At 36.5% G+C, this 26,340-nt stretch overlaps 1 pseudogene; it reads left to right on the top strand.

The window, feature by feature from the left end:
* Positions 1-21,050: 21,050 nt before the first annotated feature.
* On the top strand, positions 21,051-21,640 carry LOC123798600 (high mobility group protein B1 pseudogene; annotated as a pseudogene).
* The last annotated feature ends 4,700 nt before the right edge of the window (positions 21,641-26,340 follow it).

Genomic DNA, 26,340 nt, shown 5'->3' with positions numbered 1-26,340 from the left:
CTCTCCTTCATAAGACTATTGTTAAACATTAAAATAAGATAATGCCTACAAATGGTAATGAACAGAACGCATAGCGCCTGGCATGCACCAAGTATCCAATAAATAACAACAATCTGTCACATCATTATTCATCCTTGAAACTTTAATCTTAGGCTATGTCTATATCAAGCTCATGATAGGAACATTTTTGGTCAAAACATTTTTGTATAGTGAGAAAGGTTTAAGGTAGGGAATCATTTACTTAGCAAGAACACCAGCATTCTCAGATGCTAGTGTATACTTTTATAGGTGAGTTCTTATAGCCAAACGTAAAATATTTGAGTTGGTCATTGCCCTAAACTCTGGAAAAGAGCTGGGGATATGTACCTTTCTACATCAGATCTAGAAAAGAGTCCTCAAGTCTTTTTTTTAATGGTTGCTCCAGAGTCTCTGAGATACCTGTGAACTACCTGTGAAATGAAAGCACTTTGTCACCAAGAGAGACAGAGACAATCTGAAAAGGTTACTGTCATGTGTGGCCAGCATGCTGGGAATATCTCAACAAATAAGGAAATCACTGATTCAGTCATTCCTCCTCCCACCAGAAGAGACATAATTTCAACACAGTTTGTTGAGCATCGACAAAGATATGATATGACAAATCTTTAGTGTCCTTGTTATTTATTCACAAAGTAAGTCAATGAACAATGCCAAACATACAGAAAACCCACTAGTGTATCTTGTTCAGATCTTATGGATTTTCCAGCATACCTAAATCATAAAGAAAGATCATAAATTCCATCAGCTTTAATTGTACATATAAAAAAAAAACAGGTTACTGAGAGGTTAAGTACTCCGCTTGAGGTCAGAAAGTTCATTATGGGCAAAGCTGTATGAGAAGGGATGGTTCATGATAGTCCATCCAGTCCTCTTTTCACTACCCACTTACGGCTTATAAGGAAGACAAGAAGTTTGCATCTCTCCTAACTCTAAAGTACATGAGTCAAAAGGAAGATTTTCATGGGGAATTGCAAATTGGACCACTCTAGTGAAACTAGCAATTTTATCCAATGTTTACTAAAACAAATCAAGGGGCGCTTGGGTGGTTCAGTCGGTTAAGCGTCTGTCTTCACCTCAGGTCATGATCCTAGGATCCTGGGATTGAGCCCCACATCGGGTTCACTGCTCAGTTGGAAGTCTGCTTCTCCCTCTCCCTCTGCCCCTCTTTCCAGCCTGTGTTCTCTCTCTCGAATAAAAAAAAAAAAATCAAGTCATGCTACCCTATTAACTTTGCCTAGAATTCTCAATATACTATGAGTTAATAATAACATAAGGACTACGAAACTATTTAAGCAATGAGATAAGTCAGACCGTGCAGAATCAGTGATTAATGCACAACAGTGATTAATACAGGTAGAGGGACCTGAGTTGAATTCCACTGATGCATTCAATGTAAGCATTAACTGGTACACTACAATGTTAATAGTCCTGTTGAAAATATAAAAGTTTTCCCTTAATAAACTGATAGGCCCAGAATGAGTTTGATTTTTAACTATAAAGCTCTTATAACTCTTTGTTTAAAAAAATGATTTATTTGAGGTTTTCTACAGTTAGCCTAGTTCCTTCCTCAACTACTTTTGTGAGGTCTACACACACACACACACACACACACACACACACACACATACACACACACACTCCCATTCCCCCATTCCACCCTCATTTCTGCCAGGAATTGTATACTGCACTAATTACAATAACAATTCTGCAACAAGGATGGTTATTTGTTTGTTTACAATTCCGATTTGTAGTAAAGAAAGGAGAACTCAGAAGCCTCTCTAGGTAAAGTGAAGAACTACTCAGCTACTTCTCATAGCTGGAAAGGTGTGTCTGAAAGAAGCTGAAAAGAATTGAAACATCAAGCGAGAATTTCCCTGTTCTCATTCAGTCTGAAACCAATATAGTATTGGAAACCTTGCTTCACGCTTCCTTAACCCAGTACCTGCAAAGCTCACATAGCGCCCTATAATTCAAACAGAGAATGAGATGGCCTGGGGGCGTTGTGTGAACGAGTCAGGAGCCAGGCAAGGCAGACTGAATTCAAGCTTCCCTGGTACTGATGACAACCATTAGCTTCCACTATTTCTGACTTTTCTATGCTTGCTTGCTATCTAATTATGTCACATCTTGAAAATGCAGCAAGAGAAAATTTCATTTCAGCTCTAATAATAGAAATGGGTAATATTTACCACTTTAACAGATTGTGCTGTGCTGTGAATGAAGGCTGACTCTTCAGTCACATTATATAGATGAAGTTGCTTCGGCAATAGTGGAGCATATGGGAACTAGAAAACTAAGTAGACTATCGGAGTGATGTGATTTTAAGAAAGTAATTTAATCAAAATCATGGTGTTAAATGGAAATCTTATCCATAAAAAATTATATGTTGGAAAAGCAACTAAATGTCTAAGTAGGGGGCAAAAGGCAATTTTAAAATGTTATTTTAAAGTATATTAGTGGCACTGAATCCTACTCTATTGAAAAATCAGATCATTTTCCCAAAAAAAAGTTTAGATTGTAAACTTAGTAATAGCAACATGCAGCATTAGTGGAAAATAGAAGGAAATGCCAAGATGTCCTTGAGCTACAGATGAAAACAAAATGACTGAATAAACCATCTAATAAACCATAACCAATATAGGAGAGAACAAGGAACTCTTGAAGATTCAAATAATGATGTCTGAAGAAAAACAGTTCGTATTCTGTTTCTCCTTATTTTAATTTCACCAATCCTGCAATTTCAGGTTTCTACCATGGTCAACAATTACCATCACTGGCAAACTCCATTACTGTTCCACTAGGAAGCTACAGGTGGATACTCACCTGGAGAAAATGAGGAATGCTTTCAGCACGTTGAAAACCATCCACTTTTCCCTGGATCACAGTTAAGGACAGGCAAACAAAATAACAAAATCAACTAGAGCAAAGTCTAACAGTCTTTGTTGGGGGAAGTGGGGGTGGAAATAAGTCTAAGTGTGTTTCGGTGCAGCCAATTTACAGCAAATAAACTTCTTGTGATATCAGTAGGTCTTAAGAACTGAGAGAATATTCTCTGAGAGGAAGCAATACATTAAGTTCTGTGTTAATTAATACCCAACAAACCTTTATGGTGCCATTATATACCCTAACAGTTGGGTTGCTGGCTAGGTAGCACTTTCTTCTTTGGATCTCTGCGGTATAATAGAGCAATACCTTATTATATTGTACTTCACTTTTTTGAACTTCGCTGATATTGTGCTTTTTACAAATTGGAAGGTTTGTGGCAAACCTGCCACAAGCAAGTCTATTGGCACCATTTTTCTAGGAGTGTTTGTTCACTTCGTGTATATATATCACATTTTGGTAATGCTCACAATATTTCAAACTTTTTCACTATTATGTTTGTTATGGTTATCTGCGCTTATGATCTTCACTAACTTGTGATCTTAGTTATTATTGTCAGTGTTTTAGGGTGCCATGAACCACGCCACGTAAGAAGGCAAACTTAATCCGTAAACGTATGTATTCTAACTGCTGCACTGACTGGCCATTCCCCTGTCTCTCTCCCTCTCCTCAGGCCTCCCTATTACCTAAGTAACAACAACATTAAAATCAGGCCAGTTAATAACCCTACAATGGCCTCTAAGTGTTCAAGTGAAAAGAAAGAGTCCCATGTCTCTCACTTTAAATCAAAACTAGAAATGATTAAAGCTAACTAAGAAAGGCATTAGAAAACCAAGATAGGATAAAAGCTAAGCCTTTTGTACCATACAGCCAAGTTGTGAATGCAAAGCAAAAGTTCTTGAAGGAAATTGAAAGTGCTTCTCCAGTAAACACACAAATGAAAGAAAACAAAACAGCCTTATTGCTGACACGGAGAAAAATTTATTGCTCTGGATAACAGATCGAACCAGCCACAACATTCCCTTCCACCAAAGCCCAATCCAGAGCAAGGCCCTAAGTCTCTTCAATTCCATGGAGGCTGAGAGAGGTGAGGAAGCTGCACAAGAAAAGTTTGAAGCCAGGTCCATGAGGTTTGAGGAAAGAATAATATAAATAATTATAATTTAAAAAGTGCAAGATGAAGAAGCAGAAAGTGCTGGTGTGGAAGCTGCAACAACTTAGCGAGAAGACCTAGCCAAGATAATGAATGAAGGTGGCTACACTAAACAGATTTTCAATGTAGGTGAAAAGAAGGAAGAAAATGCTATCTAGGACTATCATAACTAGAGAGGAGAAGTCAATGCCTGGCCTCAAACCTTCAAAGAACAGGCTTACTCTCTTGTCAGGGATTAATGCAGCTGGTAATTTGAAGTTGATGCTAATACTCATTTATTATTCCAAAAATCCTAGGGGGCCCTTAAGAGTGATCTACTCCCCCCATACTCTAGAAATAGAACAACAAACCCTGGATGACAGCACATCTGGTTACAACACAGTTTCCTGAATATTTAAAACCCACTGTTGAGACCTACTGCTCAGAAAAAAATTTTTTTTTCAAAATATTGCCCCTTGACAACGCACCAGGTCACCTAAGTGCTCTGATAGAGAATGATAACAGATTAATCTTGTTTTCTTGACTGCAAATACAATATCCATTCTGCAGCACATGGATAAAGAGTAATCCTGATCTCAAGTCTTACAATTTGAGAATGGATAGTGATTCCTCTGATGGATTCGGGCAAAGTCAAGTGAAAACCTTCTGGAAAGAATCAACCATTCTAGATGCCACTAAGAACATTCATGATTCATGGGAAGGTCAAAGTATCAACATGAACAGGAGTTTGAAAGAAGTTCATTCCAACCCTCATGGATGACTTTGAAGCATTCAAGACTTCAGTGGAGTAACTGCAGATGTGGTAGAAATAGCAAGAGAACTTGAATTAGACCTGGAGCCTGAAGATGTGACTGAATTACTTCAGTCTCATGATAAAACTTGAAAGGATGAGGAATTGCTTTTTATGGAAGAGCAAAGTAAGTAGTTTTTTGAGATGGAATCTACTCCCAGGGAAGATGCTATGAAGATTGTTGAAATGACATCAAAGGATTTAGAATATTACATAAATTTCATTGATAAAGCAGTGTCAGGGTTTGAGAGGTTGACTTCGATTTGAAATATGTTCTACTGTGGATAAAATACTGTCAAACAGCATCACATGCTACAGAGAATTGATTCATGAAAATAAGAGTCAATCAATATGGCAAACTTTACTGTTGTCTTATCTTAGGAAATTGCCACATCCACCTCAACCTTCAGCAACCACGACCCTGACTGGCTAGACTTTTCACCAGCAAAAGATAACGGATGACTCACTGAAAGCTCAGATGATGGTTAGCATTTTTTAGCAACAAAGTATTCTTTAATTAAAGTATGTACATTTTTTAGACGTAATACCATTGCACACTTAAAAGACTACAATATAGTGTAAATATAATTTTATATGCACTGGGAAGTCAAAAAATTCATTTGACGTGCTTCATTGCCATATTCACTTTATTGCAGTACTCTGGAACCAAACTCGTAATATCTGCAAGTTATGTCTGTATAGTGAGCAATAAAACTGTGCCTCATTATGAAATCTTAGGAGTGTTGCCACCATGATACCAAGAGGCATTTCAGGAGAAAATTTATAAATGTCTTAATCAAAATTTGTGAATGTATACATAATTTTGAAAAAATTATGTTATCTTGCATATTTTTTATTGTAGCATAGCTCACACACAATGTTACGTTAGTTTCAGTGTACAACATAGTGATTTGACAACTCTGTTATGCTATGCTCACAAGTATAGCTACCATCTGTTACCATACAACACCATCACAACCATTGACTATGTCCCCTATGCTATACCTTTCATCCTCATCACTTATTCATTCTGTAAATGGAGATTGTATATCCCTCTCGGTTCACCTATTTTACCATTTTTTCACCAGTTTTTTCCCTGTATTTATGGGTCTGTTTTGGCTTTTTATTTATCTATTTGTTCATTCATTTTGTTAGTTTCCACATATAAGTAAAATCATATGGTAATTGTCTTTCTCTGACTTATTTCACTTAGCATAATAACTCTCGGTCCATCCACATTGTCAAAAATGGCAAATGGCAAGATCTCATTCTTTTTTATGTCTGAGTAATATTCCAGTGTGGTGTGTGGGTGTGTGTATGCGTATATATACATATATAGATAGATAGATATGAAATTCCAGCTTTTTCTTCTTTCTCAAGATTGCTTTGGTTAGGGGCCCCTCGGTGGCTCAGTTGTTAAGCGTCTGCCTTCAGCTCAGGGCATGATCCCAGAGTTCTGGGATCGAGCCCTGCATCAGACTCCCTGCTCCACTGGGAGCCTGCTTCTTCCCCTCCCACTCCCCCTGCTTGTGTTCCCTCTCTCGCTGGCTGTCTCTCTCTCTGTCAAATAAATAATAAAATCTTTTTTAAAAAAAGATTGCTTTGGTTATCTACATTCCTTTATGGTTCCATACAAATTTGAGATTATTTGTTCCAGTTCTGTAAAAAAAAAACTATTGTATTTTGACAGGGATTACATTGCAGATTATATATATATATATATATATATATATATATATATATATATCACATATTCTTTATCCATTCATTATCCATTCATCTACTGATAGATGTTAAAGTTGTTTCTAATGTTGGCCATTGCAAATAATGCTGCAATAAACATATGGATGCATATATCTTTTTGAATTAGTGTCTTTATTTTCTTTGTGTAAATACTATGCCATATGGTATTGCTATTTTTAATTTTTTGAGGAAACTCCATACTGTTTTGCACAGTGCCTATAGCAATATATATTTCCCCCAAAAGTGCACAAGGGCTCCTTTTGCTCCACAGCCTTGTCAACACTTCTTATCGCTTGTCTTTTCGATAGTAGTCATTCTGACAGATGTAAAGTGATATCTCCTTGTGGTTTTAATTATCATTTCCCTGATAATTAGTGATTTTCAGCATCTTTTTATAGGTCTGTTGGCCATCTGTATATTTTCTTTGAAAAAATGTTTATTCAGATAATCTGCCTATTTTTAATCAGGATTATTTGTTTTGGTGTCAAGTTGTGTAAGTTCTTTATAGATTTGAATATTAACTCCTTATCATATATATCATTTACAGATATCTTCTCCCATTTGGTAGGTTGCCTTTTCATTTTGCTGATGGTTTCCTTCCATGTGCAAAAGCTTTTTATTTTGGTGTAGTCCTGATAGTTTATTTTTGCTTTTGTTTTCCTTGCCTGATGAGACATATCTAGAAAAATGTTGCTAAGGCCAATGTCCAAAAATTACTTGCCTATGTTTTCTTCTAGGAGTTTTGTTGTTTCAGGTCTCACATGTAGATCTTTAATCCATTTTGAGTTTATTTTTGTGCATGGTGTCAGAAAGTGGTCCAGTTTCATCCTTTTACATGTTGTTGTCCAGTTTTCCCAGCACCATTTATTGAAGGGACTCTCTTTTCCCCATTGTACACTCTTGTCTTTGTTGTAGATTAATTGACCATATAAGTGTGGGTTTATTTCTAGGTTCTCTATTCTGTTCCATCAATCTATATGTCTATTTTTGTGCCAAAAACATACAGTTTTGTTACTATAGTTCTGCAATTGTGTAATTTTAGCTTTGTTCTTCTTTCTCAAGTTTGCTTTGGTTATCCATGTTTTTTATGGTTCCATACAAATTTTAGATTGTTTGTTCCAGTTCTGTAAAAAATACTATTGTATTTTGACAGGGATTGCATTGCAGCTTTAGATTGTTTTGAGTAGTATGGATATATATTTTTTAATTTTTTATTTAAATTCAACTTAGTTAACATCTAGTGTATTATTAGTTTCAGAGGTAGAATTTAGTGATTCAATAGTTTCATATAATACCCAGTGCTCATTACATCAAGTGCCCTCCTTAATGCCCAGTACAAAATTACTCCCTCCCCTCCCTTTCATCCACCCTCAATTTGTTCTCTATAGTTAAGAATCTTTTATGTTTTGCCTCCCTTTCTGTTTTCATCTTATTTAATTTTTCTTTCCCTTCCCCTATGTTCATCTATTTTGTTTCTTAAACTCCACATATGAGTGAAATCATATGGTATTTGTCTTTCTCTGACTGACTTATTTTGCTTGGCATCATACCCTCTAGTTCCATCCATGTCATTACAAATGGCAAGATTTCATTCTTTTGGATGGCTGAGTAATAAAACTAAACCTTCCAATCCATGAGCATGATATATCTTAACATTTGTGTCATCCTTAACCTTTCATCAAAGTTTTATGGTTTTCAGAGTACAAATCTTTTATCTCCTTAGTTAAATTTATTCCTAGTTTTTTTTATTTTCAGTGTAATTGTAAATGTTGAGAATTGTTTTCTTAATTTCTCTGCTATTTTATTATTACTGTATAGAAACAACAAATTTCTGTGTATTAATTTTGTATGTTACAAATTTACTGAATTCATTTTTTACTTTTAATAGTTTTTTTGGTAGAGTCTTTCACTTTTCTATATACACCATCTGCAAATGCAGTATGACATCATCTGCAAATAGCAACAGTTTTCTTCTTCCTTCCTAATTCATATACTTTTTGAATGTATTATTTTATTTTTCTTTCCTAATTGCTAAAGCTAGGATGTCCAATACTATGTTGAATAAAAGTGTTAAGAGTGGATATTCTTGTGAAAGCTCTCAGTTTTTCACCAGTGACTATGACGCTAGCTGTGAATTTGTCATAGATGGCCTTTCTTATGTTGAGGTATGTTCCCACTAAACCAACATTATTTTTATCATGAACACATGTTGAATTTTGTCAATGGTTTCTCTGTATCTATTAAGATGATCGTGGCATTTTTATCCTTCATTCTGTTAATGTGGTGTATCACATTGATTGATTTGCAAATATTGAACCATCCTTGTATCCCTGGAATAAACCCCACCTGATCGTGGTGAATGATCCTTTTAATGTATTGTTGAATGCAGTTTGTTAACATTTTGTTAAGGATTTTTGCATCTATATTTGTCAGGGATGTTGGCCTGTGCTTTACTTTTCTTGTAGTGTCTTGGCTGGTTTGGGTATCAGGGTTATGCTGGCCTTGTAGAATATGTTTGGAAGCTTTCTCTTCTACTTTTTGGAATAGTTTGAGGAAAGTAGATTTTTTTTTAAAGATTTTATTTATTTATTTATTTGACAGAGAGAGAGACAGCCAGCGAGAGAGGGAACACAAGCAGGGGGAGTGGGAGAAGAAGCAGGCTCCCAGCGGAGCAGGGAGTCTGATGTGGGGCTCAATCCTAGAACTCTGGGATCATGCCCTGAGCTGAAGGCAGATGCTTAACGACTGAGCCACCCAGGTGCCCCAGGAAAGTAAATATTAATGTTTGGTAGAATTCACCAGTGAATCCATCTGGTTGGGAGTTTTTTGATTACCAATTCAATTTCATTACTAATAAATAAGCTGTTCAGATTTTCTATTTCTTCCTAATTCTGTTTTAAAAGATTTCATGCTTCTGGGGTGCCTGGGTGGCACAGCGGTTAAGCGTCTGCCTTCAGCTCAGGGCGTGATCCCGGCGTTGTGGGATCGAGCCCCACATCAGGCTCCTCCACTGTGAGCCTGCTTCTTCCTCTCCCACTCCCCCTGCTTGTGTTCCCTCTCTCACTGGCTGTCTCTATCTCTGTCAAATAAATAAATAAAAATCTTTAAAAATAAAATAAAATAAAATAAAATAAAAGATTTCATGTTTCTATAAATTTATCCATTTCTTCTAGATTGTCCAATTTGTTGGCATATAATTTTTGGTAGTTACTCTCTTATACTCATTTGTATTTCTGTGGTGCTGATTGTTAGTTCTCTTCTCCTCTTTCATTTCTGATTTTATTTATTTGGATCCTCTCTCTTTTTTTTCTTCATGAGTCAAGCTAAAGGTTTATCAATTTAGTTGATCTTTTCAAAGAGCCATCTCTTGGTTTTATTGAATTGTTCTACTGTTCTTTTTTTAGTCTCTATTTCATGTATTTCCACTCTGATCTTTATTATTTCCTTACTTCTACTTTTTCTTCCTTGTCTAGTTCCCTTAGGTGTAAGTTTAGATTGTTTATTTGAAATTTTGTTGTTTCTTGAGGTAGGCCTGTATCACTATAAATTCCCCTCTTAGAAATGCTTTCACTGCATCTATGAGATTTTGGACCATTGTGTTTTCATTTTCATTTGTTTTCATGTATGTTTTTTAATTTCCTCTTTGATTTCTTCATTGACTTACTATTGTTTAGTAACATGTTATTTAGCCTCCCTGTGTTTGAGTTTTTTCTAATTTTTTTCTTATGACTGATTTTTTTAGTTTCATACCATGGTTGGAAATGATGCTTGATATGATCTCAATCTTCTTAAAATTATTGAGACTTGTTTTGTGACCTAATATGTGATTGCAAGACTATTCCATGTGCACTTGAAAAGAATGTGTTGAGTTGTATTGTGTTTGGAAGGAATATTCTGCATACATCTGTTAAGTCCATCTGGTATAATGTGCCATCCAATGACACTGTTTCCTTATTAATTGTCTGCCTGGATGATCCATCCATCGGTGTAAAGAGTTAAAGTCCCCTAATATTATTGTATTACTGTCAATTTCTCCCTTTATGTCTGTTAATATTTTTTTATGTATCTAGGTGCTTTGATGTTGGATGCATAGATATTTACCATTGCTATATCCTCTTGTTGGATTGATCCCTCTATCATTATGAAATGCCCTTGTTTCTTGTTACAGTCTTTGTTTTAAAGTCTATTTTGTTTGAACAGAATAGAGAACCTAGAAATGGACTCACAACTATTTGTTCAACTAATCTTCAGCAAAGCAGGAAAGAATTTCCAGTGGAAAAAAGATGGTCTCTTCAACAAATGATGTTGGGAAAACTAGACAGCCATATGCAGAAGAATGAAACTGGACCACTTTCTTACACCATACACACACAAACACACACAAAAATTCAACATGGATGAAAGACCTAAATGTAAGACAGGAAACCATAAAAATCCCTGAGGAGAATACAGGCAGCAACCTCTTTGACAACAGCCATAGCAACTTCTTACTAGACATGTCTCTGGAGGTAAGGTAAACAAAAGCAAAAATGAACTATTGGGACTTCATCAAGATAAAAATCTTCTGCACAGCAAAGGAAATAATCAGCAAAACTAAAAGCCAACCTACAGAATTGGAGAAGATATTTGCAAATGACATATTGGATAAAGGGCTAGTATCCAAAATCTATAAAGAACTTATCAAATTCAACACCCCCAAAATAAATAATCCAGTTAAGAAATGACCAGAAGACATGAGCAGACATTTCTCCTAAAAAGACATACAAATGGCTAACAGACACATGAAAAAATGCTCAACATCACTCATCATCAGGGAAATACAAATCAAAACCACAATGAGATGCCACCTCACATCTGTCAGAATGGATAAAATTAACAACTCAGGAAACAACAGATGTTGGTGAGGATGCAGAGAAGAGGAGGCCTCTTATACTGTGGTGGGAATGCAAGCTGGTACAGCCACTCTGGAAAACAGTATGGAGGTTCCTCAAAGAGTTTAAAATAGAACTGCCCTGTGATCCAGCAATTGCACTCTTAGGTACTTATCCAAAGGATACAAAAATACTGTTTCAAAGGAGCACATGCACTCCAATGCTTATAGCCGCACTATTAACAATAGCCAAATTATGAAATTATGGAGAGCCCACATGCCCATCAATGGATGAAGGGATAACGAAGATGTGGTATATATTATATATACAGGAAGGAAAAGTAAAATAAGATAAAAACAGAGAGGGAGGCAAACCATAAGAGGCTCTCAACTACAGAGAACAAACTGAGGGTGGATGGAGGGGAGGTGGGTAGGGGGATGGGTTAAATGGGTGATGGGCATTAAGGAGGGCACTCATTGTGATGAGCACTAGGTGTTACATGTAAGTGATTCATCATACATGTAACCTGAAACCAATACTACTCTATATGTTAACTAACTTGAATTTAAATAAAATCTTGGATAAGTAAATGAACAAACAAACAAATAAATAAATAATAAAGTCAATTTTGTTTGACAAAAGTGTTGCTACCTTGCCTTTTTTTTCCTCTTCCATTTTCATGGAATGTATTTTTCCATCTCTTCAGCTTCAGTACATTGATCCATTCTTCTGTATCCTCTAATCTACTGTTGATTCCCTCTAGTATATTTTTAATTTTAGTTATTATATCCTTCAACTCTGATTGATTCTTTTTATATTTTCTATCTCTTTGCTGAAGTTCTCATTGAGTTCATCCATTCTTCTCTTCAGTCCAGTGAGCATCTTTATAACCATTACTTTAAACTCTTTATCAGACAGAATGATTAGCTCTGTTTCGTTTAATTCTTTTACTGAGGTTTTGTCTTGTTCTTTTGTTTGGAGCATATTCTCCTGTCTCATTTTGCTTGACTTTCTGTGTTTGTTTCTATAAATCAGGTGGATCAGCTATTTCTCCTAAACTTGAAGGAATGGTCTCATGTATGTTCATCCCCTGTGTAGACTGTGTGCCTGTGACTTTGTCTGACTGGCTGGAGGTGTGGCTGGCATAGGCTGGGGATTCCAGAGCACTCCATGCTGGAGCTGCCCGGTAAGATGGCTGGAACTGAAATGGGCACAAGCCAGGGCGGTCCTAGGGCTCTCCACACAGGGCACCCACCCTGGCAAAACAGCTGAAGCTGAAGTGGGTGCAAGTCAGGGTGTCTCAGGGTGCTCCACACAGGGATACCCTGGCAGGCAGCTAGAGCCAAGGCAAGTGGGCAAGAGGGTATGCGAAGCTCCATGCAGGGATATCTGGTGAGTCATTTGGAGCCAAAGTGGTATGGACCTGGAGGCACAAAGAACCCTGTATCACCTTGACATGTTGGCTGGACCTGTGGCGAGTGCTCACCAGGGGTGTCCCAGTGTGTTCTGCACTGAGGCCACCTCAGTGGGAATCAAGTGTGGAAACACAAACCAACTTTCCATCAAGTATGGAAACACAAACCAACATACTCACTACCCCCATTAACCTGGAGAGAGTTCCAGCAGTTCCCCTGCCATTTGGCAGAGTTCTAAGCCTAGAGCCTTTATATGCATTCTAGTTGCTCTCTTAAACTGTGGGGGTTTTTTTTCTGTGCCCCAAGGATGATAAATCTCACAGTCCCTCAGTAACATCCCTCCCCATTGCAGTTTGCAGCATTGGGTGTAGAGATTCCCTTTGTTACCCTGTTTCTATCTCTTTTGCCATTCTCTATGTGGCCTCCCTCTCTTTCGTTGTGCAGAAGCTATTCAGTCAGCCCTCAGTTCTTCAGAAGGAACTGCTCTATAAATAGATATAGATTTGGTATATAAGTAGAAGAGATGAGTTCAAGATTTTCCCACATTGCCATTTAGGACACTCTCCTATCCTGCATATTTTAAATGCACCATACTTGGAATTTAAATACGAAATTGTCTAGGTATCACATACTGCCAAATATGCCTTAAATAGACAAGAACTATGCTATTTATAACCTACAAAACACCATGAAAAACCTCATTTTCCTAAGTATAAAGTGTAGAAGCTAGGATGAGAGAGTTTCACTTGATTTATGAGGCACTCCAAACCAAGAATTTGTGAGTCACTGCATCATTTTTTTATTCTTTTAGGGGATAAAAAAACAAAATATTTAAAGAACATGGAATTTTGCCCTACTGTGAATATCAGATCTTTTCTAGGAACAAACCGTTTTCCAGGAGTAGAAGATATTTCAAAGGTTTTAATTGAATGCCTAGGAGGAGTAGGGAAGAAGCAACACTCTATAATGGAAAAAGAGATGTGGTGAAGAAAGAAAGGTGGAGAGAATACAGATTAAATGGTCTGTTTGATCATTTTGCCCATAATTTTGGTTTGATGTAGCAACCATGAGAATTCATGATGCAGACATCCTATTAGTGAAATTGATCCAGGGCTTCAACTACTATTCTATGAGATCCTTCTAAGCCTTTGCCCCATGGCTGTACCTCCCCATGTGCAGCAGGACTACTCAGGCAGATAAGTTCCGGTTCCTGGGAGGTATAAGACTCCTTTATAATTTAATTTGGGCTCAAGGCCTTGATGAACCTTCCTCAGACTGCACAGTGGGCTAGGATGCTTCTGCCAACCTTTTTGCTCTCTTTCACTCAAAGTCAGGTTTGCCTCGTGATCTAATGATTCTCTTGGCCTTTTCCAACACCCTCTCTTATTTCCTTCCTTTCATAGCCATCTCCCCTAATAAAATTCTTGGATGTTAAATTCCACCTTGATCTCTGCCAGAAAAAAAGTGCATAATGATCTTAAAGGCTGAAAGGATTTCTGTTCTTCCTATAAGTCCTATTTTACCTCATATACACATCCTCCAGAGGCTCTCTCCATTTTTCTCCAGAAAAACTGCATGGACTTTTAAAAATTTATCATGGTGAATTTCACCTCCTTGTGAACTACTCAGACCTACTTGGAAGACAATTTTTGAGAACACTTTGAAAAAATGTTTTAACCAGAATGAGGCAGTTCATGCAGATAGATAGTTTATGCAGTCAAATAAGTACTCATCAAATGTTGGAAGCCAGGTCTTGGTTTGGGGTTCTTTATTTTTAATATTTTAAAGCATATAAATCAAGTGAAACTCTCTTTTTCACCCTAGCTTCCACACTTTACACTTAGAAAAATAAGGTTTTTCATGGTGTTCTGTAGGTTATAAATAGCGTAGGCCTTGTCTATTTAAGGCATATTTGGCAGTATGTGATATCTAGACAATTTGGCATTAAATTTCAACTATGGTGCATTTAAAATATGCAAGATGACATAAGCCATAAGCTGGGCTTCTAAACGTTGGCTTTTTTATGACTGATATTTAAAATAATGTATCAAGAGGTTAATACCCCATTGAAATTGTCTCTGTATCTTTTTTACACACAATTGGTTTGACTGTTATGACTGTCAAAATAAATTAGAAAAGAATTGAGCCAATGGTGCCTTTAGACACAGCTTTAAAAATCTCTACAATAGATGAAAAATGAAAAGGTTAAACTAGAAAACTTCTAAGGTTTCTTTAACTTTGATAACATAGTATTCTTTAATTCTGTGGTTTAATGCAGTCAGGTATCTTTAGATTTCTCCCTCCCTGACCACAAGTTCCTTTAACATTATGTTCCTTTACATAAGTTTAGAGAATTTCCCTCTCTAAATATTTTCAGCAACGGTGACAATTCCAGGTCTAATATGTGGGCACTGATGGGCCACTTCTGTAACTAGCATCAATCAGATGATCAAGAACCATAGCGCTGTCTCTGAAAAGGCACAAATCTCTCTTGCTTTTATTCTCCCTTCTGTTGCTGCTTTAGGGGAATAATGATGGACAAATTACTCTAAAAACATCCAACTTTAGCATTTTGGCATAATCTAAAAGCAATCCAACACAACCTTCCCTAAAAGATCATACTTTCTACAACCAAAAGTTACTTGCAGAAAATGTCTTCTGAAGGATTCTAAACCACTGAACAGAGACAATTAGCCATGCTTAGCCATCAAAACCACAAATGCACAACTAAATTCAAACTTGAACTTGAATGATGAGTAAAGAACCATGATTTGAGTAGGAGAGGCCAACTCCCTCCCTTTTCTAATCAAAAATAAAGGAGAACCAATTAGATATTTGCTGTTATTACTCAAAGAAACTATGAATAATATCATTAATATTCTTGTTATCTAGTGTGCCTGTATTTTATATTTTAGTATCATTTAAATTATACATATATATTTATATGCATAAATACATGAACACATGCATATGCATATATAAGCTTTGACACATCTACTCTCTAACTGTGGTTCTTCCTGTCTTGTATTTAAGTCTCATAATCAAAAAATAAAATTTTAGGAAATTCCTACCATGAGAATTTTGTAAACCTAACCCTTACAGATGAAACAGGATTTCTGAATTGTGTACACCTATAAATGCAGAAAAAGATTTTTTTTCTTCTTTTCAAAGTCCTCAAATTCTATTTAAGTTTAGTTTTTTCAACCCTATACACATAGTTGTTTCATAAAAATTGAAATAAAACAAACCACTGCTTACTATTCTCTCAATAAAAATTGCAACTTAAAAAATAATTCAATTAAATTTGATAGCAAGATGTTAATAGCTCTAATGTTCTATAATATGTAACATTTTTTGAGTTTTTCCAAGATGGAGAAGGAGTAGGAGACTTTAGTTTTGTCTGGTCCCAGGAATTCAGCTAGATAGCTATCAAACTATCCTGAATACCTGCATACTCAACCGGAGATCTAAGAAAAGAGCTGCAATTCTACAAATAGAAAAGCAACCACTTTTTGCAAGGTAGGAGGTGCAGAGTAGTGAATCCAAGGCATTATATAGGAAAATAAACTACGAGGGTGGGGAGAAGCCTCCCTAAGCTGGCTACGTGAAAGTGATACAGCAGCAGAGTATAAAATCAGAACTTTTAGAAGCTTGCTCTGGTGAGGGCTGTCCCTGCCTGAAAGGCACTCAGGTGGTGAAGCGGAGTGGAATCCTAGGTGGAGACAGTGAGGTCTCAGGCTCTCCAGGATCACAGAAAGAACAGGGTTGTCTGAGTGTGGCAGGGTTCCTGGGCATCAGAGCTGGAAAGCCGACTGCAATTTAGGGAGCCCGGGAGTGGGCTTTCAGCTCCATGTTGCCATAAAATGGGAACTGAGGCCTGGTCTAGCAACTGTTCCCAGGCAGGGGCCCAGCAAGCTGCAGAACCAAATAGAAACCAAAAGAATAGAAGAGATCAACAAAACTAGGAGCTGGTTCTTTGAAAGAATTAATAAGATTGATACATTCCTGGCTAGACTTATCAAAAAGAAAATAGAAGGGACCCAAATAAATAAAATCATGAATGAAAGAGGAGAGATCACAACCAACACCAAAGAAATACAAACAATTATAAGACCTAACAAATCAGGCAACCTGGAAGAAACGCATTCTTAGATGTATTCCTAGAAATGTATAAACTACCAAAAAACAGGAAGAAATAGAAAACCTGGACAGACCCATAACCAGCAAGGAAATTGAAGCAGTAATCAAAAACCTCCCAAGGGGAGATTGGCCAGGGCTGGATAGCTTCCCAGGGGAATTCTACCAAACGTTTAAAGAAGAACTAATATTTATCTTCTGGAGCTGTTTCAAAAAATAGCAATGGAAGGAAAACTTCCAAATTCTTTCTATGTGGCCAGCATTACCTTGATCCTAAAACCAGACAAAGACCCCACCAAAAAGGAGAATTACAGACCAATATCCCTGATGAACAGGGATGCAAAAATTTTCACCAAGACACTAGCCAATAGGATCCAACAGTACATGAAAAGGATTATTCACCATGACCAAATGGGATTTATTCCTGGACTGCAAGGGTGTTTTAACATCTGCAAATCAACGTGATGAAGAAAGGACAAGAACCATATGATCCTCTCAACAGATGCGGAAAAAGCAGTTGACAAAGTACAGCATCCTTTCTTGATTAAAACTCCTCAAGATATAGGGACGGAAGGAACATATCTCAACATCATAAAAGACATATATGAAAAGCCCACAGCAAATAGCATTCTCAATGGGGACAAACTGAGAGCTTTTTCCCTAAGGTCAGGAACATGACAGGGATGTCCACTCTCACCTCTGTTGTTCAACATAGTATTAGAAGTCCTAGTCTTAACAAACAGACAACAAAAAGAAATAAAAGGCATCCAAAATGGCAAAGAAGAAGTCAGACTCACTCTTCACGGATGAGACTCCACCCCAAAATTGCTAGAACTCATACAGTAATTCAGCAAAGGGGCAGGATATAAAATCAATGAATAGAAATCAGTTACATTTCTATACACTAACAATGGAACAGAAGAAAGAGAAATTAAAGAGTTGATCCCATTTACAATTGCACCAAAACCCATAAGATACCTAGGAATAAACCCAACCAAAGAGGAGAAGGATCTATACTTAGAAAACTTCAGAACACTCATGAAAGAAATTGAGGAAGACATGAAGAAATGGAAAAACATTCTATGCTCATAGATTGAAAGAACAAATATTGTTAAAATATCTATGCTACCTAGAGCAATTTATAGATTCAATGCAATCCCTATCAAAATGCCATCAAGTTTTTTCACAGAGCTGGAACAAACAATCCTAAAATTTTTATGGAACCAGAAAAGACCCCAAATAGCCAAAGGAAGGTTAAAAAAGAAAGCCAAAGCTGGTGGCCTCACAATGCCAGACTTCAAGCTCTATTACAAAGCTGTAATCGTCAAGAGAGTATGGTACTGACACAAAAACAGACACACAGATCAATGGAACAGAATAGAGAACCCAGAAACGGACCCTCAATTCTATGGTCACCTAATCTTCAACAAAGCAGGAACAAATATCCAATGGAAAAAAGACAGTCTCTTCAACAAATGGTGTTGGAGAAATTGGACAGCCACATGCAGAAGAATGAAACTAGACCATTTTCTTATACCATACACAAAAATAGACTCAAACTGGATGAAAGACCTAAATGTGAGACAGGAATCCATCAAAATCCTAGAGGAGGATACAGGCAGCAACCTCTGTGACCTCAGCCACAGTAACTTCTTGTTAGACGTGTCTCCAAAGGCAAGAGAAACAAAGGCAAAAATGAACTATTGAGAATTCATCTAGATAAAAAGCTTTTGCACAGCAAAGGAACAGTTGACAAAACCAAAAGACAACTGACAGAATCAAAGAAGATATTTGCAAATGTCTTATCAGATAAAAGGCTAGTATCCAAAAATCTATAAAGAACTTATTAAACTCAACACCCAAAGAATAAATAATCCAATGAAGAACTGGGCAGAAGACACGGACAGACATTTCTCCAAAGAAAACATCCAAATGGTCAACATGAAAACGTGCTCAACATCACTTGGCATCAGGGAAATACAAATCAAAACCGCAATGAGATACCACCTCACAACGGTCAGAATGGCTAAAATGAACAAGTCACGAAACAACAGATGTTGGTGAGGATGCGGAGAAAGGGGAACCCTCTTACACTGTTGGTGGGAATGCAAGCTGATACAGCCATTCTGGAAAACAGTGTGGAGGTTCCTCAGGGGGTTGAAAATAGAGCTATCCTATAACCCAGCAATTGTACTACTGGGTATTTACCCTAAAGATACAAATATAGTGATCTGAAGGGGCACCTGCACCCCAATGTTTATAGCAGGAATGTCCACAGTACCCAAACTGTGGAAGGGGCGCAGATGTCCGTTGACAGATGAATGGATAAAGAAGATGTGTACACACACACACACACACACACACACACACACACAATGGAATACTACTCAGCCATAAAAAAACCCTGAAATCTTGCCATTTGCAACAATGTGGATGGAACTAGAGGGTATTATGTTAAGCAAAACAAGTCAATCAGAGAAAGACAATTATCATATGATCTCACTCATATGTGGAATTTAAGAAACAAAACAGAGGATCATAGAGGAAGAGAGGGAAAAATACAACAAGATAGAGGAGGAAGATGAGGAAGATATGCAATGGGTCAAAATAAGGAATAGGTAAACACCTTAACTATATTTAGTTTTATTTTTACAATTGCCTTCACTTAAATAAATATGTTAGTTTTAACTATGAAGTATTTCAAACATATAGAAAAGTACAGATGATAATACAGTTGACCCTTGGAACTTGGTTAAGAGTACAAACTCCTGCACAGTCAAAAATCACGTATACTTTTGACTTCCCCAAAAGTAACTACTTTAGCCTACTCTTGACCAGAAACCTTACTGATAACATAAATAGTTGATTAACACATATTTTGCATGTTATATATTTTAAACACTGTATTCTTACAATAAAGTAAGCTAGAAAAAAGAAAATGTTATTAAGAAAATCATAAAGAAGGGGGCGCCTGGGTAGCGCAGTCGTTAAGCGTCTGCCTTCGGCCCAGGGCGTGATCCTGGCGTTCTGGGATCGAGTCCCACATCGGGCTCCTCGGCTGGGAGCCTGCTTCTTCCTCTCCCTCTCCCCTGCTGTGTTCCCTCTCTCGCTGGCTGTCTCTCTGTCACATAAATAAATAAAATCTTTAAAAAAAAAAAAAAGAAAATCATAAAGAAGAGAAAATACACACATACAGTGCTATACTATATTTATTGAAAAAATCTTCATAAAGGTGGACCCACATACTTCAAAACTGCTGTTCAAGGGTATAACAAAACACAAAGCACCCTCCCCCCCAATTTAACAAATGTTGATATTTGGCAATATCTGAAATTTTTTATTTTTATTTTTTTAAATTTCTTTGACAGAGAGCGCAAGCATAAGCAGGGGGAGTGGCAGAGGGAGAGGAAGAAGGAGGCTCCCCACCAAGAAGGGAGCCCGATGCAGGGGTCAATTCCAGGACCCCAGGATCATGACCTGAGCCGAAGGCAGACACTTAACCAACTGAGCCATCCAGGCACCCCAATATTTGGCAATATTTGCTTCAGATATTTACAAAATAAAATGTAGCAGATACAAATAAATAAAGACACAAATAGGGTGTTAGAGATACCATTCTTTACCCCACTAGAAGAATCACAGATGCTGACATCTACCCTTCCAGTCCATTTTTAAAAATTTTTAGTGTTTATTAAATTCTGTTTAATTTATTCATTTCCTTATTCTTGAACAATTATGTTGCTTCCAAGTTTTGCTAATACAGCAAGGCTGCACTGACAGTTTTGAAAATGCCTTTTCATTTGAGAGCTCAACCACAATATGTAACTTAAAGGTAGAATTGCTATCTTGTAGTATATACACATTTTCAAGTCCATAAACCTTATTAAAGTACTCTCCAAAGTAGATGTACCAGACACAGCCATTGCAGTACATTGAGCTCCATAATGATAGCACTGGGGCAAATGAGAGCCAGACAGACACTGATCGACTCTGTGCCTCACTGAGGAAAACAATTAAACATGGCCAGAGGAGATCTGAAGAAGCCAAGAAGCAAAATGTCATCATGTGCATTCTTTGTGCAAACTTGCTGAGAGGAGAACAAGAAGAAGCACCCAGATGCTTCAGTCAACTTCTCAGTTTTCTAAGAAGTGCTCAGAGAGGTAGAAGACTATGTCTGCAAAGAAAAAGGAAAATTTGAAGACATGGCAAGGGTGGACAAGAAGAGAAAGAGAACGAGAAAACATATCCCCCATAAAGGGGAAACAAAAAAAATTGTTCAAGGATCCCAGTGCATTGGAGGCCTCCTTCAGCCTTTTTTTTTTTTTTTTGTGCTAAATATCACCCAAAAATCAGAGAACATCCTGGCCTATCCATTGGTGACATTGCAAAGAAATTGGGAGAGATGTGGAATAACACTGCTGCAGATGGCAAGCAGCCTTATGAAAAGAAGGCTGCCAAGCTGAAGGAAAAATATGAAAAGGATATTGTTGCATATCAAGCTAAAGGAAAGCCTGATGTGGCAAAAAAGGGAGTTGTAAAGGCTTAAAAACGCAAGAAAAAGAAGGAAGAGGAGGAAGACAAGGAAGATGAAGAAGATGATAATGAATAAGTTGGTTCTAGCAGTTTTTTCCTTCTCTATAAAGCATTTAACCCCCTTACGCAACTCACTACTTAAAAAAAAAAATCAAAATGTAAAAACAAAATGAAACAAAAACAAAGTAGCTGCACCAATGTATTCTAAGACCAGCAGTGTTTGAAAGTTCTTATGTTCTGATATTATTGCCAAAATAGCATATGGTTAGAGCTTTTAAGTTTTAGCAATCTACTTTTTATGAAATATCGTCCCATTTCCTTTTAAGTTTCACAACCTCTAATAATCAGCAAGAATTTGCAACTTTTTATATATTTATTGGTCTTAAATTTTTCTTCTGTTAATTGATTCTCCATATCCTTTGTCACTCTCTACTGAAATATTTCCCTTTTATTGCTTTGAGGGTTTTATTTACTGTGTATTTTGCTTATTAATCCTTTATTGGTTTGCTTGGATTACAAATATTTTCACACCTTTTTTATTTTATGGCCTTTTTTTGTGCAGATCTTTATTTTAAATAGCTAAAGTTATCAATCTTATTAAGCCCCGTGCTTCTTGAGTCTTGTTGGAAGAGCACTTTTCCTACCTTCCAACATCATGGTTATTTTGTTACTTTTTTTACATTTTTCAATTTGTCTTTGTTTTTAATACGTTTAGGATTTACTTTTGTGTATGGTGGGAGGTAGGCTTACAAATTTATCTTTCCCATAAGACTAATCAATTGTCTCACCATCATCTATTATTTTATCTTTCACCATTGACTTGAAAGCCACTTCTCCCATATGTTAATTTTTCATATACACACATGGCTGTTTCTAGGCTCCCTGTTCTGTTTACACTGATATATCTGTGTATCCTTCTGCCAGTACAACACATTTTAATTACTATATCTTTATAACAACTCTTAATAAATGATAGAGTAAGTTCATTCTCTTTAATCTTCTTCCAGTGTTTTCTTTTAGTTATTGTTGACCCTTTATTCATCCATATATATGTTTGAAACAGCTTTGCAAGTTCTGAGAAAATTTAAGATGTAGGTTGAACTAGCTTTGCTTTACTAGATTATTTTGGGGAGAATCAAAATTTTAAAATACTGAGACTTCCTGTCCAAAAACATGGTATTATTCTCCATTTATTTAGATCTTCATATGTATTCTTCAATTATATTTTATAAATTTTTCTACAAAAATCATTTGTATATAATGTTAAATCTAATCTCACATATTTTATAGTTTTGTGACTATAAGAATATAGTATTTTATTATTTATTTATTCATTTATTTAATTTTAAGTAGGCTCCACACCTACAGTAGAGCCCAACGCAGGACTTAAACTTCAACCCTGAGATCAAGACCTGAGCTGAAATCAAGAGTCAGAGCTTAACTGGCTGAACCACCCAGGCATCCCATAGTATGTTTTAAAATTACACTTCTAAACCAGTTTTATCTGATGTATTCAAATATTATTAATTGCTATATACAGGTTTGTAGACAATATCCTTGATGAACTCTCCAATTACTTCTACTAATTCATAAGTAGAATCTCTTAAATTTCATACGTATATAATCATAACATCTGTGACACTGGCAATTTGGTTTCTTATTTTTCCTTTCCCTATACCTCTTATTTATTTTCCATGTCATATTGAGCTAGTTAGGACCTCTAGTACAATGCTAAATACCAGTGCTGAGAGGAGGCATCCTAAATTATTTCTGACTTTAAGAGAATGCTACTAAGGGCGCCTGGGTGGCACAGCGGTTAAGCGTCTGCCTTAGGCTCAGGGCGTGATCCTGGCGTTATGGGATCGAGCGCCACATCAGGCTCCTCCGCTATGAGCCTGCTTCTTCCTCTCCCACTCCCCCTGCTTGTGTTCCCTCTCTCGCTGGCTGTCTCTATCTCTGTCGAATAAATAAATAAAATCTTTAAAAAAAAAAAGAATGCTACTAAATCATTCACCATTAAATGTGAACTTCACATTAACTTTTACACAGTCATCTTTTTTTTATTCAGTTTTTTAAGATTTGTTAACCTGAGATGAGCTTATTTTTGCTCTCTTGATACATTAATGTAGTAAATTACATTAGATTTTGTAAAGTTAAAACATCTCTGTTACCCTAGAATAAATCTTACTGGTATTTACTCAATTCTGAAAAGTTCTCAGCTGGTCTCTATTCAAATATTCTCTTCTCCCATTCTTTCTATTTTCTTTCCGGAAATATATAAAATCTGTATAATTATAGATGATATATTTATAGATATATAGATATAAATGTAGATGACATAGAAAGAAAAAGAGAGTTCCTATTAGATGTATGTTGGATCACATAATTCGATAGCAGCTAGTCTACTGTAGTTTCTTTTTAATATTTCATTTCCTATCTCTTTGCTACATCTTAGACAATTTCCTCAGAGCTATCTTTAAAGTTTTTGATTATCTCTTAATCAGAACCGAACCACATATTTGATCCACCCACTTAAGTCTTAATTAATGATTACATTTTGTAATTTCTTTACAGTTTATTTTCTTTCAATCTGCACATCATATTCTTTTTTCATAGAGCCCTACTATTTCTTTATGGTTTTTATTACTTCTTTTAATACTTTGTTCATTTCAATCACTTTCAGATTATTTATTTATCTCATAATCTTAGGATGCTTATTTTTCTGCTTATTTTTCTCTGTTAATATATCATTCAGGGTCTACTCTGGAGACAGAAACCATATCAGTAATTTGAATAGAGATCATTTAATATAAATAATTATTAATTAGTAAAGGCAGTTAACAACAAAACAGGATAAAAGAATACTCTAAAGAATACACAAATAGCAAAAATAGAGAAGAGCTATTACCTCTAGAGTTGAGGTAGGTATCTAAGGAAGAAGCAACTTTGGGAAAGGACCCCAACCACCCCTATTCCCACCCCATCAAAGCTGAGATTAACACCTCAGCCTTCGAGAATGTGTAATTAGAGCCTACTGGGTGGCAGGGATTTCTGGGATAACATTGGTCAGAGCTTGCTCACACGAAGCTGTCCACTGAGATGCCACTAACATTTGCTGGGATACCATAGGCAAGAACTGGTCTAATGGAAGTTGCCTGGTAGGGTATGGGCACGTCTGAGAGGGTATGTAGAAAACTGCACACTGGGGTGCTGGAGAAACTCAACAGAGAGTAAACTCTACTGGGTCTTCCACATACTACTGATAGCTGAGCCTTAGGAGGAAAAAAAGAGTCCAAAACTGATAAGAAAAGCCTCCACTATGCATTGCAGGACCCCTCCAGCACCCTCTATTAACAAAACCTACCAAAGGGTCCAGTTCCATTATCAAAAATCAAGATGAGGTAGATTTGGACCCGAGAACCAGTAAGTTCACAACTGGCTGTCTTAGTCAAGTTCATTAACTCTTAATTTAATATAAACCCTATAACAGTTCTATGAAATCAGTACTATCCCCAGTGTACAGGAAAGAAAACTGAGGCTTACAGAAGTGAGGTAATTGTCTATAGCCACCCATCTAGTAAGAAGTCAAAATAAGATTGGACTCTGATAATTTGATTCCAGAACCTTCTCTTAACCCACTGCACTCTGCCTTCAGATTCACCTGAGTAATGCCAATTAGGAAATTGTTACAAATGTCCTGGCGTGAGCTGAAAAGGCAGCCATGAGAATGACTAGGAGAGACATTTTAGAATATGATCTGATACTTCATAGACCAACTAAATGTAATAGTTACTCCAGGATTCCAGGATAATCTCAACTTCAAACGTGCTATCCTATGCCCATAAAGGCATTGAATTTTACAGAGATAAATTCAGAAAATAAGGCCCTTGTAAATCCAAGGTATACATAAAAGTCAAAAACTAAATCCTAAGAGTAGCATAAAACAAACTCTAATATTCATCTAATATGATTTTACATTAGATTTATAGCCAATAATTAAGTTTATATGGAATAATTACACAAATACACATACATGTATATACCCTCCAGCACAATACTCTTAGGTCTCAGTTTGTTTTTACATATGCTACAAATATTCTTAAGTTAACTAAAAACAAAACATGCACAACCTTATATAAATGTGGACTCCTGTTCAAGCCATTCTTTGCTGAGCTTTTCTCAGCCTTTTTTGGCTTTTAGTGTCAAAAGATCAATATACAATACTAAAAGCATTTGAGAGGTTGTCTGATTGGAGTTTATTTATACTCTAGACATCCTCTCAATCACTTTTATTATTGTATATTTTTTTAAGTTTTATTTTATTTTTTTAATAATTTTTATTATGTTAGTCGCTATATGGTACATCCTTAGTTTTTGATGTAGTGTTCCATGATTCATTATTTGCGTATTAAGGGGGGCACATATTGCATGGAGCACTGGGTGTCATACATATATTGAGCTTTTGACAGTAAAAAAAAAGAACAAACTCAAGACATCAACTCTTCCAAGGTATCCACATATTAATCCCCAGAATTTGTGAATATATTATGTTACATGGCAAGGGGGAATTAAGGTTCCAGATAGAATTAAGATTGGTAGTCAACTACCTTGAGATGGGGAGATTATTCTGGATTATTCAGGGGAGCTCAATGTAGTTACAAGGGTCCTTATAAGTAAAAGAGGGAGACAAGAGAGTCAGAGTCTGAGTGTTACAGTGTAGGAAAGACAAATTCTCCCCTCGAGCCTCTAAAAAGGAACACAGCCTTGCGTACACCT

Source organism: Ursus americanus, chromosome 11 (genome assembly GCF_024610735.1).
Source record: "Ursus americanus isolate L20-20 chromosome 11, mUrsAme1.1.p, whole genome shotgun sequence".
In the NCBI taxonomy this organism is placed as follows: domain Eukaryota; kingdom Metazoa; phylum Chordata; class Mammalia; order Carnivora; family Ursidae; genus Ursus; species Ursus americanus.
Note: the sequence above shows the minus strand (reverse complement) of the source record. Positions and strands in the feature narration are given on the sequence as shown.